The sequence below is a fragment of the Crocuta crocuta genome, unplaced genomic scaffold (assembly GCF_008692635.1).
Source record: "Crocuta crocuta isolate KB4526 unplaced genomic scaffold, BGI_CrCroc_1.0 scaffold108, whole genome shotgun sequence".
Classification (NCBI taxonomy): domain Eukaryota; kingdom Metazoa; phylum Chordata; class Mammalia; order Carnivora; family Hyaenidae; genus Crocuta; species Crocuta crocuta.
Genome location: NW_027532825.1, coordinates 5,484,665 through 5,499,344, shown reverse-complemented (window position 1 = coordinate 5,499,344; position 14,680 = coordinate 5,484,665). Strand labels below are relative to the sequence as shown.

At 44.7% G+C, this 14,680-nt stretch overlaps 1 protein-coding gene across 1 annotated transcript in view; it reads left to right on the top strand.

Moving 5' to 3' along the window:
- HECW1 (HECT, C2 and WW domain containing E3 ubiquitin protein ligase 1) overlaps positions 1 to 14,680 on the top strand; it is a 249,067-nt gene that overhangs the window by 210,652 nt on the left and 23,735 nt on the right. The gene's annotated exons all lie outside the window — the stretch shown is intronic.

Sequence of the window (14,680 nt, the reverse complement as noted above, 5' to 3'; positions counted from 1 at the left end):
GGCAGCTCTCCAATCCCTGAGGCAGGGTGCCATCCATCTAGGGTGATGTCATCAGAGTCAGGCAGACGCGGGTGTGAATTCCTAGTTCAGCTCTTCATTGCTGTGTGACCCTGGGCAGGTTTCTTACCTTATCTGAATCTCAGCATCCTTGAGATAACAATGCCTATTCTGCACGGTGGTTGTAAAGGTGCTGAACAAGTGACGGGCACCCCATACGCATTTAAATGTAGATGCTATCATCCTTTCCTTCACATTTTACAGGGATATCAGAAGGTGCTAGAGAGAGCTAGAGTGCTTCCTTTGATCCTCAGTTTCTCAGCCTCAGCACTGTTGACATTTGGGCCAGACAATTCTTTATTGTAGGGACTCTCCCGTGTGTTAGAGACTGTTTAATAGTGTCCCTCGCCTCTGCTCACTAGGTACCGTTGCACCCCACCCCCGGTTGTGACAACCAGAAATGTCTTCAGATGTCACCAAATGTCTCCTGGGAGGCAGATGTCTCCCTGTTGAGAACCACTGTTTTAATGTTCCCATGTGGAAAGGGGTTGGGAAAAGAGAAGTGTCTTGTGGCTGAACCAGAGCAGCAGCATTTTTGCAGGATAAAGAATATTTCTGCAGGCCTATTTTCGTATCGTAGAAACAAATTCAACATTGGAACAAGTCACGTGTTAGGCATCTCTGGCTACCTGAGCGGCAGAACGCAGCCTCTGAGCAGGAAACAGGCAAGAGGCTCAGTGCAGCCAGGACCCTGACTCCATGCTCTGCTTCCTTCTGTCCGTCCAGAAGGAAGCCTCTCACTTACTGTACTCATTTGCTTCCACAGCCATGCCAACTGGAGCCAGGGGCAAAGCTTAGACAGAGGCCATGCCTCTCAGGGATCAGGATCCTGGGGGAGTCCCTTGGGAGGGCTGGTTCTCTCAGGCTGAGTGCTGTCACCTACCCTGGGGGGTCACCCTCTCCCTCCTGGCAGGCCTGCAGCTGCACAGGAGGGCCGGATGCCGTGCCTCAGTCTTCCTCTAGACCAGGAGGGGACAATTACAGACAAAACCACTGGTGGAGATGCCAGAGCCAAGTGCAACCCACTAATAGCTGTGTAGATGGGAAACTAGCTTGGGGCCAAACCCATCACTCAGCGGGCAGGAATGTGCATCAGACAGAGGGAATGAAACAATGGTGAGCATGGCCCGGAGCAAGGAGCAAGGAATCGTCACCCGGTGGGAAGACTGGGAGCTGTGGAGGATCCAAACGTCACTTTCCTGACACTGTTCCAGAACAGCTCCGTAGCAGGGATGCTACTGTTGTTGGCACTGGCTTCTGCCATTTGCACAGTGTGTCCACTTTCCAAAGGGGGTTCTGCTTCCATAAGTTACAGGGATGGAATGTACAGCATAGAGAAGAGTCAGTGACACTGTCATAACTCGGTTTGGTGGACAGATGATAACGAGACTTCCGTGGTGGGCGTTTTGTAGTGTATAAACTTGTGATGGCATACCCCTGAAACTAGTAGGATATTGTATGTCAATTATACTTGAATAAAAAAATGTATATTAGCAATCAATGGCCCTTAAAGTGGCTCTTTCTGGGAGCCTCGCTGTGTGCAGCAGCTAGAAGCTTGTAAGGAGATGTAAGAAAAGATTGAAAGATTTGACTTCGAAGAGAGAGCAGAAGGTCGATGGGAGAAGAGCCCTGAAGGGGCAGGAGGAAAGACGACCGGTCACACGAGTGAAGAGAGAAACTTTGAGCCCGGGGGCAGCTCCCACTTCCTGGACAGAGGGAAAGAACTGACTAGTGCAGGCTGCGCATGCGCTTGTGAGGCTGGTGGCTTGCAAAGGAGATTAACTTTGGCAAAAAGAAGACCCTCCCCTATTTATTGGGGTGGAAGATGGCACAGACAGACGTGTGTGGCTGCAGGTAAGTGAGCAGAGGGAGGCCAGCCAGGCCACTTTGTACCCTCTGCTTTGAGAAGAGTCAGGGCTTTGTGCCCCATCCCTTCTCTGCCGTCCGTGCAGAAAGCGCAATGGCTGATGCCTAAGGCAAAACTTCACTTCTGACTTTCAGACCTTTTTTTCCCATTTAAAAAAAAAAAAAAGGATGAGGGATTTGGAGACCATGGTTCACTTTAGTTGGCAAGGGCAGAACTTGTTTTAAATGCAGATTTGCAGAACCCATCCACTGAGTCTCCTCTCCAGGCACCCGTATTTTAACAAGCACCCCAGGGGGTCTGATGGTCACCTCGCTTGAAGAAACGCTGCTATAGATGCCGGCAGCTTCAAGAGCCCTCGGAGCCGTGGGAATAAGAAAGCTAGAATTTCATGCAGTTTTCACACAAAGAAATGAAATCACCGCAGGCAGAAACATCAGCTTTTCACTTAATTTACCCACATGTGAGAAGTTAGAAAACGTAAAAATGCAAAAATGAAGGCAATAATATTTGGAAAAGCAGAGAAATATACATTGCGTGGGAACATCATAAATATTGGATGCATTTAAATAATGAGGTTGAGAAAGGGTAATTATTTTTAATTAATAATTGTTCTGAGCATCAGGAAAGAGGAGTATCTTTGAGATAGGTTTATAAAGTAGAATATATCTTAGCAATTACAAAGGGCTTTTCATCTTCAAAGAACCTATTAACATTAAATTACTCTCGTTTCTGATTCTCCTGTGTGGTAAGTAAGCAAATGTTAATGTTATTATCCCTGATTTGTAGAGGGGAAGCGAGGAGTGCAAAAGTTGTGACATGCTCATTGTAGACCTAAAATTGAAAAGACTTAAAAGAAAAAAAAAAGTTCCCACCGTAGAGAAGATCTGGGTTTTCAGGCTGTTATTTTGCCCCAGCTCTCTTGTATGCTTACATTATTGGAAAAGAAGTTATAGCAGATTTTGTATGATCAATCGTTGGTGGAAGGGTGGAAGAAGCTCCCTGATGCCCAGGGATGGGAGATAACATTTACTGTTCTCTTGATTTCCCTGGTGTATTGAGATTTAAACTGAGGAATGCTTTGGGAAGAATCAGAGTTAATTAATTTGAGCAGACTGTTTACATTGCCTTACTGCAGCGTATATAGAAAGTGGGGATTAAAAATTATGTTTTGATTACATGACTCAAACTTTTTTATGAATACATTGGATATGGCTTGATTAAATAAATGGGAATTGACGCCACCCACCTTAAATATTTGCTTTGAGCACAAAGAAAAAGGAGAGCACGCTAGTAACAATGTCAAGCCCATGGATAAATTAGAATCTGTGGCCAGCATCGTGGCTGAGAATTCAGAGGGTTAACTCTAAGTATAAAAATTAACAAAGTTGGAGCTATTGTTTAAGTCACTGAAAGATGCACTTTCCATGAAATTTGTTCATTTTCTGATTTAAATGCTGAATGGAATTAATACAGTCAATAGTACCTTGTCTGCTGAAAGACATAAATTATGCAAAAATAGACCCATCTTCTGTTTAGCCTCAATCTCAGGAGATGAGATGTACATTCATGGCAGTGGGAAGGGTGGAGTTTCACAGCAACAGAAGCGAGTGAACAGAGGGTCAGGGTCAATGTGAACCACCTAAAATAGGTTTCCTAAATTGAAAATAGTAAAGCTGTTTGAGAAAAAGTGTTGAAAAGGGTATTTGCTGAGGTGACCCAGGGACAGATGTGTAACCTTAATCAAGTTGAGAATAGGATCAAGGGATCCAAGTGATGTGAGGAGGAAGATCATTTGTGCAGACGTACAAATCTAATGGTCGGGAATATCACTGTGAAAGGTGCATGGGAATCACTCTAGGCGTCTATAGGAAGTATCTGATATGATCCAGGAGACAGATGCCCAGACATAGGCTGAGCACAGATGCCTTGGGACCTTGGGATCTTGAAGGGCAAGAAGGGCAAGAAGGGCTTCCAGTTTTCAGATGATGAATAACAAGTGTAGACTCCAAGATTGGCTTTCCCTACTATCCAGGCTTCTAGGGACTTTGTCTTTATATTATAATCTCAAAGAATATCAGTTCATTCTATTATCGAAAGAAAAGTTCAGTCAGTAGATAAATCTCCAAAACAATGAAGCCAAATAAAACATAGTTGCAAACCTCAATATCATATCTATTTGTTATTTTGTTTGGTTTATGTTTCCCATACTCTCCCTCTATCAATACAGTTAATTCAGAACCAATCACTTAAATAGCTACAAGTGGTCCTTCTATCCTGGTTATGTCAGTACATGTGTAGAACTTGATGTTATCAGAGCCACAGTTATTTTGCCAGTCACGTGAAAATTAAAGAACACCATTGTAGTTGAGGCTTCCATTAATTCTAATAACTTCCTGAACCCTAATGTCACTAGATGGTATGCTCCGTGGGTGCTTGGGAGCCTTGTCTGTTGTACTTGTTAAGTAGACTAACAACCAGCCAGTGCGCAAAAATGGTAGGTACTTCCTTATGATTTGTCAGAAAGAAAGCACGCCGTCTAAAAGTTGTTTAGGTGATATCAAATTGATTATTTTTTAACCTGAGGTTTAGTGAAATATTGTGCATTGCTTAATGAGTCATAGGCAAGAGAGAGACCCAACATTTAAAGGGTCAGTGAGGCATTGTGGATTCTGCTTAGAGCGCAGTGACATTGCTATTCCTATGTTCTCTGCTCTGTGTAGCTCAGATAATTAAGACCTTTAAAACCTTCACTTTCCTAGGTCACTCAGTTAGATGAAGATATAGCAGATTTGAGAGCATTTTAGTGATCCAGGCAAGCAGCCTTTTTTGGTCAACTTTCTGCATAATTCTGGGCATGGAACCAGACTCTGTGTCTCATTCAAAATTAGATAAATTTTTTCTTCCATGAAATTAAATATATGACTTTAGTGGATCAACTCCCAAACTACGTAACAATATGCTTATTGAGAATATGCAATATGCATTCCAGAGAACTGAAGAAAAGGATTTTGGGATTCTGTATTTGTGTCCAATATTACTTTCCTAGGGTTGCCATACCAAATTACCACACACTGGACATTCTCAGTCCGGAGGCCAGAATCCCCGAGGTGTTGGTAAAGATATAGTCCCTCTGTAGGCTCTCAGAGGAGAATCCTTTCTTACCTCATTCCGCTTCTGGTGGCTCTAAGCACTTCTTGGCTTGTGACTGTCACTTAAATCTCTGTTTCTGTCTTTTTGTGGCCTTTCCCCTGTTTCTATGTCCTGTCTTCTGTCTCTAATAACGAAATTTGTCAGTGAATTTAGGGCCCATGTAATATCCCACATGATCTCATCTTGAGATCCTTAATCATATCGGCCAAGACCCTTTTTCCAAGTAAGTTCACATTCCCAGATTCCAAGGTTTAGAAAAGGACATATCTTTTTGGGGGCCAACATTCAACCCACTGCAGACACGGATAATTTGCATTATATACTTCTAGAAGAGCTTTCTCTGAAAAAAAGCTCATTTGGTCGCCATGTTGAGGAACAAGCAGCCCTTTCTTACTCGTTTGCCCCCTGCAAGGCTGATATTAATAGCAGGCACTTGGCAGGCATCAGGGCTAGACATTCATTTTGGTTGCTAATTAGCAATCAGAAGATAATATCCTGTCATTATCTTGAGTTGGCAGAGTCTCTTTCGTGGCAGATAAAGAAAATTTCAAGTTTTCTCAGATAATTGCAACACTGTCTCCTCACACGTGGAGCTATGAAAACCAAATAAAAATGCCTCGCATTTGCAATGCTTAAACAACTTAGGGATATGAAGGAGGGGATTCTTTACACATTCCTTGAAACATTATCTGAATAAAGGTGGATGTAGAGAATAGACCTAACCTACCTAACCCCGGAGGCCTTGACCTATATTCCACTTCAGCCACCTGCTTCCACAATGGCCCTCCCAGCCTCATTATCACCCAGAACTGTGCCATATTTGAAATTGAAAACTCTAAAATCCCACCATCAATCATTCCACAGCCAGTGTTCCCACCTCCTCCCCCTACCACAGCTGCTCACCAAGTTCATTTGCACCTCAGACTCACCATCTCCTTCCCATCTGGCATGGCTTCCTTCACCCCATGCTTACACTCCATCTGATGGGCAGAACGCCACCTTGGATCAATGTCATAACACACGCTCCCACATTCAGTGCCAGAGCTGTCTCCTGTGCCTCTAGCACCAAAGAAAATGAAATAATCCTGAGAGACAATACAGTCCTAAATCACACTCTCTGACCTCAGCAGGTTCTACAGCAAAGCTCACCAGTCCCTGGACTGAGGAGTCTTGCATTCCACTGTCCTGAAAGCCCCTACTAACCAGACTCTTTCACTTTGAGGAGATGACTTCAGACCCTACTAAAGTAGAAACACTGAGGTGACCACCTCAGTTTCCCACCCCAGCTACAAATGCCCAGTGCTGGAAGCTTCTCGGTATTGCCTGCTTCCTGTTCAAGACATACCCTTCCACTTAGGATCTGTATCTGCTTAGGATCTGCTCCCATCTCCTCTGTACCCTTGCTCCAGCCATTTTCTCTTTCTCATCCGTCCTTATACTTTACCTTCTCCCCCTGGTTATTACTCCTTTCCCTCATTCACATCTCCTGCTGAATCTGATGTCAGTATTCATCACCAAACAGCCCTTTCCGTGAGCAGCAGAGACCACCTAATCAACAGACCCAGCAAACTATTATCACTCTTTTCCTTAACGGAAACTTTAACTTACATATTTTATATGCAAATAAGCATATATAATTTTATAATATCAGTAATGTGCATTCATTGTAAGAAATTTAATTCACATAAGGAAATATCTCCACACAGAAGTAAATACTATTAATATTTTGTCTCCAGTCCTTGCATGATATTTTATGGGTGGTTGGATAGATAAATGGAAAGATAGATATAATTCTATAAAAATATAACCACAGAATCAAAGTTTGCTGTTTTATAATGTTTTCTCCATGTTACAATATGAATTCTAGAGCTATTTTTAGCCTGACCTCTCTGTTGAGCTGCAAACTCTTTTACCCACATGCCTACTAGACATCTTTATCTGGATTCTCCTCCCAAGTTCACATCTAATCTCTCCCATGGGCCACCTCCTGCCATCCTTCACTTCTCCTACTCACATAAAGGTCCATGACCTGACATTTTTTTTTTTAATTTTTTTTTTAATGTTTTATTTATTTCTGGGAGAGAGAGACAGTGTGAGCAGGGGAGGGTCAGAGAGAGAGGGAGTGACAGACTGAAACAGGCTCCAGGCTCTGAGCTGGCAGTCAGCACAGAGCCCGACGCGGGGCTCGAACCCACGAACCGCGAGATCATGACCTAAGCGAAAGTCGGACGCTTAACCGACTAAGCCACTCAGGCGCCCCATGACCTGACATTTTTACCTCCAAAAGTTTTCTCCCAATGACCTGAACATACTTAATACACCCTCCTATCTTCCCTCCTCAGATCTACCCTACACATGACTNTTCTTTCTCATTGCCATGTAGTATTCCATGGTATAGATAAACCATAGATAAACTTCTTGATCCATTCTGCAGACTGATTTCTTAAATCCCAAACCAAGTATATCACTCCCTTGCTTAAACCCTTCAGTGGGTCCCCATTCTCTGGGATTTAAAGGCTAAGCTTACTGGCTTGGAAGATAAGACCTTGCAGGACCTCCTACTTCCTCTTTCTTCAGCCTCATCTTGCCCTTCCTCACTCTTTATCCTCCAGGCATCATGAATTGCATGCTGTTCCAAACACATTCCATTCTATTTCCTGCCTCTTTCTTCATGTGACTTTATTTTCTTGGAAAGCTCTTCCCTGCCTTAAGCGATCTAATTTCTACTCACCCTTCAAAGCTTACCTCAGTCATCACTTCCTCCAGGAACCCTGCCTAGATTTAATCCCTCCTAGATCAGCAAGTGCCCCTCCTCTGTGTTTTCACACACCTGTGTACTTTTCTACAGCACATCTCATACGGCGATGAAATGCTGCATTGTTACGTCTTCTCCTACTGGTCTGTAAACTCTTCAGAATGAACATTTACCTTTGCCATCGTTGTACACACTTCACACATAGAAGGCGCTCTGAATTTGTTGAAACTGAAAATTCATGAACACACCATGGTTTCTCTCATATGTGAAAAACAAACCCAAGCCTTCTTTCGTGTCACACCCTCCTCCACCTACCACTCTGATTTACTGCTCCCCTTTAGGGACACATTCATACAGAGTATCTGTGCTCACTTTGTCCACTTCCTCTTCACCCATTTTCTCTAGCTAGCCTTTCCTCCCCCTTTACCCCCACAGAAACAGCTCTCATCAAGGTTGCCAAATCCACTGGGCAACTCTCAGGCTTCCTGTTGATCTCAGAGGCACTTGACACAGTTGGTCTCTGCCTCCATCCCAAAACATGCTCTCTTTGTTCCTCTCCAACTACATTGCCATTTCTTCCCAGTATATTTTATTGTCCCTCCTCATCTTCCAGATTCATGAATGCTCAACCCTTCGCCCACCTCTCTGTCTGCATACACTTCTTTGGAGAAGTCTTATCCAGCTGCGTAACTGCAAATGCAATCTACATCCTGCCAGCCCTTACATTAATATCTGCAACCAGACCCTGTTTCCAGAAGCACTGACTCATTGGTACAGCTGCCTACTCAACAGCTCTACCCAGATATTTAATGGGCCTGACAAACTTAATATGTCTGAAAGCGAACTCTCAAGTTTTTCCTGCAACTTCCTCTTCTGGTGTTTCCCATCTTGGTAAATGGCACCACAATCTACACAATGGCTCTGGTCCAAGATAATGGACTGTCTTTGATGCCTCTCTTTGTCTCACATCTCCCATCCAATCCATCAACAAGTCCTCTCGGCTCTAGCATGAAAATACATCCTGAAACTGACTTTATCGCCTCCACTGTCAATGATGGGACATAGTGTAAGCTACCCATCATCACTCATCTGGATTACTGCAGGAACCTCTAAACTGGTCTCTCTGCTTCCACTCTTGCCAGACTCACCTCTCTCCATGCAACATCCAAAGTGATCATTTCAGCACATCAGTCAGTTCATTCATAGGCCCTACACGAAATCTCCAGTGGATTCCTGTCACAGTTTGGATATAATCCAAAGTCCTTATTACCATGGACCGCCAAGCCCTGATGATCTGTCCCCTGGGTATCTCTCCAAACTCATGTTCTACCATTCCCCCATTCTCTCTCTGCAGTCCAGTCACACTACTCTCTTCTCTGTTATTCAAACAAACTGTATGTGTTCCCCCTTCAGACAGTGCTGTTCCCCTAGCTTATAATGCTTATTCTCCTGGAGGCTTGATTCATATCAGGCATCATCGGCTCAGAAAGGATGACACAATCTGGTGCATTTGGGAGGAATCATTCTTGCCTCCCATCCATTCCCCAGGAGAAATCGAGAGGCCAAGTTCCTGGTGGGAGTCTAAAATAACATCCGGTGGAGTAGGAGGTTCTAGGTGTGCTGAACAACTTGCCTATGTATTGCCGAGTAGAGGTTGGTGAACTTCATTGCCTCAGAAGGTTCAGGAGAGGCAAGTGGTACCTGCGTGTCAGTTAGAAAGGAGACTGATCACCTACTTGGGTATTCTTCCCCTGATAGGGTGGCTTTGCTGCCACCTCCACCAGGGGACATTGAACAATGTCTGGGGACAATATGGGTTATCACAACCAGCACTGGCATCTAGTGGCTAGAGGCCACAGGTAATGTCAGACATCTTAGAGTGTATAGGACAGCAATAGCCCATAGTGCTGCAGTTGAGGAACCAGTTCTATTCTTTTAAGAGTCACAAATGACCTCTTAAAAGACCTTAACCCCATAAGTCCTGTCGATTACCAGGGATTCAGTGACCTAGAACAATAGAGAAAGTAGCAGGAATGGAAAACATGGCTTCTGCAGAGAGCCTTCTAGAATTCAGCTGATACAAACCACCTGCTGTCAGTCTGCAAGTGTTAGGCAGTGCACAGGTGGGTGCAGTCACTGAGTCACAGCTTGGGAAGCAGGCCATTGTGATGGCATTCTGAGAGCATTCTGGCACGGGTGCAGTTTTAGCAGTCCTCCGGCCTCATTCGTGGACTCAACAAAATGACTTTGAGCCCCTGGGATTTGCCAGTACATTGTCGGTTCTGACAGGTGTTTGTGCTCCAGGAGATGCTGTGGCATTTAGAAGAGGCCTCCAAAGTCTGCAGACTGTGTACTGGATTTGGGGAACAACCTCTGTTTCCGGCCAGATGTTTCTACATCTGCCCCAGCCGCTATCCCCTCACCAAAGGCAGCAAGAGCCAAGCATGTTATGACCAGTATCCAGCCTCTTTACTGCTCTCAGAATACTATCTGATCACCTTTCCAGGCAGGAAGGCCAGGAGATGGGGTCGGCTTCGGGTCTTTCAAGGCTGAAGCTGATGCAAGGAGCCCTCTGTGATGCCGAGTGGTGTTGCATCAAAAGATCCAGAAGGGCACCTGGGTGGCTCAATCAGTTAAGTATCTGGCTTCGGCTCAGGTCATGATCTCACTGTTTGTGAGCTCAAGCCCTGTGTCAGGCTTTGTGCTCAAAGCCCAGAGCCTGGAGACTACTTTGGATTCTGTGTCTCCCTCTCTCTCTGCCCTCCCCCGCTCATGCTCTCTCGCTCTTTCACTCTCTCTCTCTCTCACTCTCTCTCTCTCTCTCTCTCTCTCACTCTCTCTCTCAAGAATAAATACACGTTAAAAAAAAAAAAAAGATCCAGAAACCAGAGCCACACAGAGGGAGACTGAAGGCTTACTTACAGGTCAAGAAGAAAATGAGGAGATCACCAAACTCAGAGATACCTTGAGACAATTACTAGGGGGCCAAGTGTAATGCCAGATATACACAGCAGAACCTTTTAGACTTGGCATGTTGCATGGGTACTGCACTGAGGGTCTTATTCCATTTTTATATCATTTTCATATAAAGGGATTGATTAGAAGCCTTTTAAGGGTGTTTTGTTTCACTATCCGAATTTTCCTTCGGGTGTCATTAGGTCTTTTAGTTTCTTCGCTTGGCAAGCCATCTGCTTCCCCTTCCCTAAATTCAGCCTGTGAACAAGAAATTCCTCTCCCAAACTTCCTGACTGAATTTTTTGCCATTGCGCAAACTGTTTTCGTTTAAAGAATCAGTTGAAAAATACACTGTGAAATCATTGCATAATACCTCCTGCTAAAACATGCTCCCATGAAAAGTTCCTTTGGAGGGACTGAAGAGAGAGGGGGAAGGGAGGAAGAAGTCTGCTATGTCAGCTTCTTGGTATAAAACATTCACCATGTCTTCCCATACGTTGACTCAGTTGCCTAGTCTCCTCTGCGGTTCAGTCTTCCTGTCTTTCTTCCTGAGTGAAGACCTCCTGGAAATGTGAGCAATTAACCCAATCAAACAGGCATCAAATGATCTATGATGTTTCAGAAATTTCCAGTAGGCTTGCTTAGTTATGCTCCACTGGGATAAAATCAGCTGATAATTTTTAATTCAATTAAACAAACCATGCATTGTGACGCATGAATGCTATGTGTAAACTGCGCAAAAGCTTGCAGTTCAGCAGCAGCAAACAGCAGGCTAGTCCACTGGCTCAGTCCAGTCCTCATCCTTCCGTCCAGCATGGGTGTATGGCCCTGGGGCTCTGAGCCTGGTATAAGGGATCTGCGAACTGTGTGTATTAAACACCCAGGTAGACTGACCTCCACTAGTCCCTGGACAGAGTCTTTTAGTGTTTTAGCAGTTGCTCTGTACAAGAGGTACCATCATGACCCCCATTTTGCAGATGAGTAAACTGAGCCTCATGGATGTTTAGCAGCTTGCCCAAAGTCACACAGGTCAGAAGAGTTAAACTGAGGCAGCCTGACACCAGAACTGACAGTTTTTTTCTTTCCCACGAAATTGCCTGCTTTGAACTATTGGCAAACAGCCCAAAGAGTCAACAAACAGTAATACACTCAAGGGGAGAGTGAAGTCTTTGTTGGGCCTTGAAGCCATGTGGGAAGATGTGCTAGAAATGTGTGAAACTCCATTACCTTTTGAACTCATGAAAATGTGCAAAACGCAGATGGAACTGAGATAAATCCTTGCCAGTAACATTGGGTCCTTTCAGATCTCCTGCCATAATCTCCCTCCGTGTCTTTATGAGAGCAGAGGCAGCTGTGCTCATCCTCCAGACATCTGCTGAGGTGTTGAGGAGGCTGCTGGGAGACTGACATCTGCCCATTTCAGAAGTCCCCTGATGGTCCCACAGTTAACTGGCTGCATGCTGCCTCCGCCAATACCTGCGAGCAGATGGATAAAGATGAAAAACACTCAGGTTTCCATCAGAGTAGGAAGGGCCAAACCAAGTGATGAACACTTATGAAATGAAATACTTTGCAAGTTTATTTAAATCTCCCGACGAAAATCTATACTTGCAGATATGTGAGGGCCTCTGAGCTGTCCTGTGGTGTGAAAACAGGAAGCTGCAGAGGAGCAGGGGCGGCAAGGCAACCCCATAAACACCAGTGTGGCTGTGCTTACCCAGTGATGCGCAGGGGAAAGACCCATCAGGGTCAAAGACATCCCCCCATGCGATGGAGTTGATGTACTTTTATTTGGTATTTTCTATGTCATTCATATTTTTCTTTACACTAAAAAAATACCCAATTCTGTTTGGTTTGGTTTGGTTTGGTTTGGTTTGGTTTGGTTTGGTTTGGCAGGAGGGTAAGTGCTGATGAGACCAAAAACAAAATCTTGCAATGCATGGAACATCAATGCATAGAAAAGAACTTAGAGTCCAAGCGCTGTTTCTACAAATCACAGGGTTGGTGGAGTCATGTCGATAAGTCTGCTTATAAGCTGTTCATATTCTTCTCCCGAAGGAAAACATGCCTTCCTACCAGTGAAACTCGTTGACTCTCAGTAGAAGTGATTTTTTTCTATTTGTATTTACTACATTGATCAGATTTTTGTGGTGTCTTATAAGTGTCTTATAAGTCTGCTTATAAGCTGTTCATGTTCTTCTCCTGAAGGAAAACATGCCTTCCTACCAGTGAAACCCATTGTTGACTCTCAGTAGAAGTGATTTTTTTTCTATTAAATATAGAGTGATATTTTGCTACATTGATCAGATTTTTGTGGTGTCTTATAAGTGTCTCATAAGTCTGCTTATAAGCTGCTCATATTCTTCTCCTGAAGGAAAACATGCCTTCCTACTAGTGAAACCCATTGTTGACTCTCAGTAGAAGTGATTTTTTTCTATTAAATATAGAGTTCGTGGTATTTTGCTACATCGATCAGATTTTTGTGGTGTCTTGGGTCCAAATGGGTTTCTGTGGATTCATCTCTGATCAGTACAGAAATAAGAAAAATAAATGGCTATATGTTTTTAAAAAGGCAGGAATACATCTTAAGATGATGGCGTATCTGAATATCCTGGGGAGTTTTCATATTACATGCAAGGTGGTGTAGAAGGAAACTCTCTTCCCCCAGCTTGAGGATTACTGATGGAGGGAGGCCCCACTCCTGACTCATCAGAGTGCTGTATCCTTCAAGCGGCTGGAATGGAGAAAAGGTTGAGACCCACCATCTAGTACAAGGGGAAGGGTCCCAGTGGGACCTGCCATGGTGTAGCTGGTATGTGGATTTAGACATGTCTGGTACATGCAGTTGAGGGACATGCCTTGTCTCCTCATGTCCCCGAGACATCTCCACACTGTCCACACTTGGCATCCACTGATTTACCTGGGGCCTGAAGGCCCTCCTGTGAAGAGAAGTTGAATGGTGCCTTCAACGGAATTGAACACATGTGGGCAGGTCTGATAAGCTCGCAAAGGGAAGCCAACAGAAAGCAAGTGTGAGCAGGGAATCTGGGGTCCTCAGAAATAATACAGCCCAAGAATGGCACAGCAAGCTGGAGTGGCCAGCAAGCCTGAGGCGGAGATGTGAAGGAGTGGTGGTAGCTACTCCCTGGGCCCACCATGACTTTGCCAGCCTAGGGATTCAAGGACAATGAGTGAACTTCAAAAGGTGTCTCAGTAAACTCTCAGGTCCCCAGCAACGCTGCTGTGAAGTCCCTCTAACCGAGCAGATCAGTACCAAGGAGCTGTTTCCCTACCAGCAAAATAAAAATGAGCACAAGCCACTCCAAAGAGTAGATCTTGGGCAGCAGCCTGGGGGTCAATGGCAGTGGCACGAGAACATGCAGCACGTTAACTATCTCTGGGATGTGCTGAGATCAGTACCTTTCAAGAATGGCGGCCCAGTGGGCGCCTGGGTGGCTTAGTCGGTTGAGCATCCGACTTTCGCTCAGGTCACGATCTCGCGGTTCGTGGGTTCGAGCCCCGCGTCAGGCTCTGTGCTGACTGCCAGCTCAGAGCCTGGAGCCTATTTCAGAGTCTGTATCTCCCTCTCTCTCTGACCCTCCCCTGCTCACGCTGTCTCTCTCTCTTTCCTAGAAATAAATAAAAAATAAAAAAAAAAAAAAAAAATAAAAGAATGGCGGCCCAGTAACGAAGGAGGAGCAGCCCACACCCCATGAGCCACCCTAGTCTGCAGTATCAGATGGGACTCCTTACGGGGTCCCTGCGGAGGAAGGAAAGACGGAGGCCCTGNGAAAGTCGGACGCTTAACCGACTAAGCCACCCAGGCGCCCCTTTAATTTTTCTTTTTAATGTTTATCTTTGAGTAAGACATTGCGAGAGGAGGAAGGGCAGAGAGA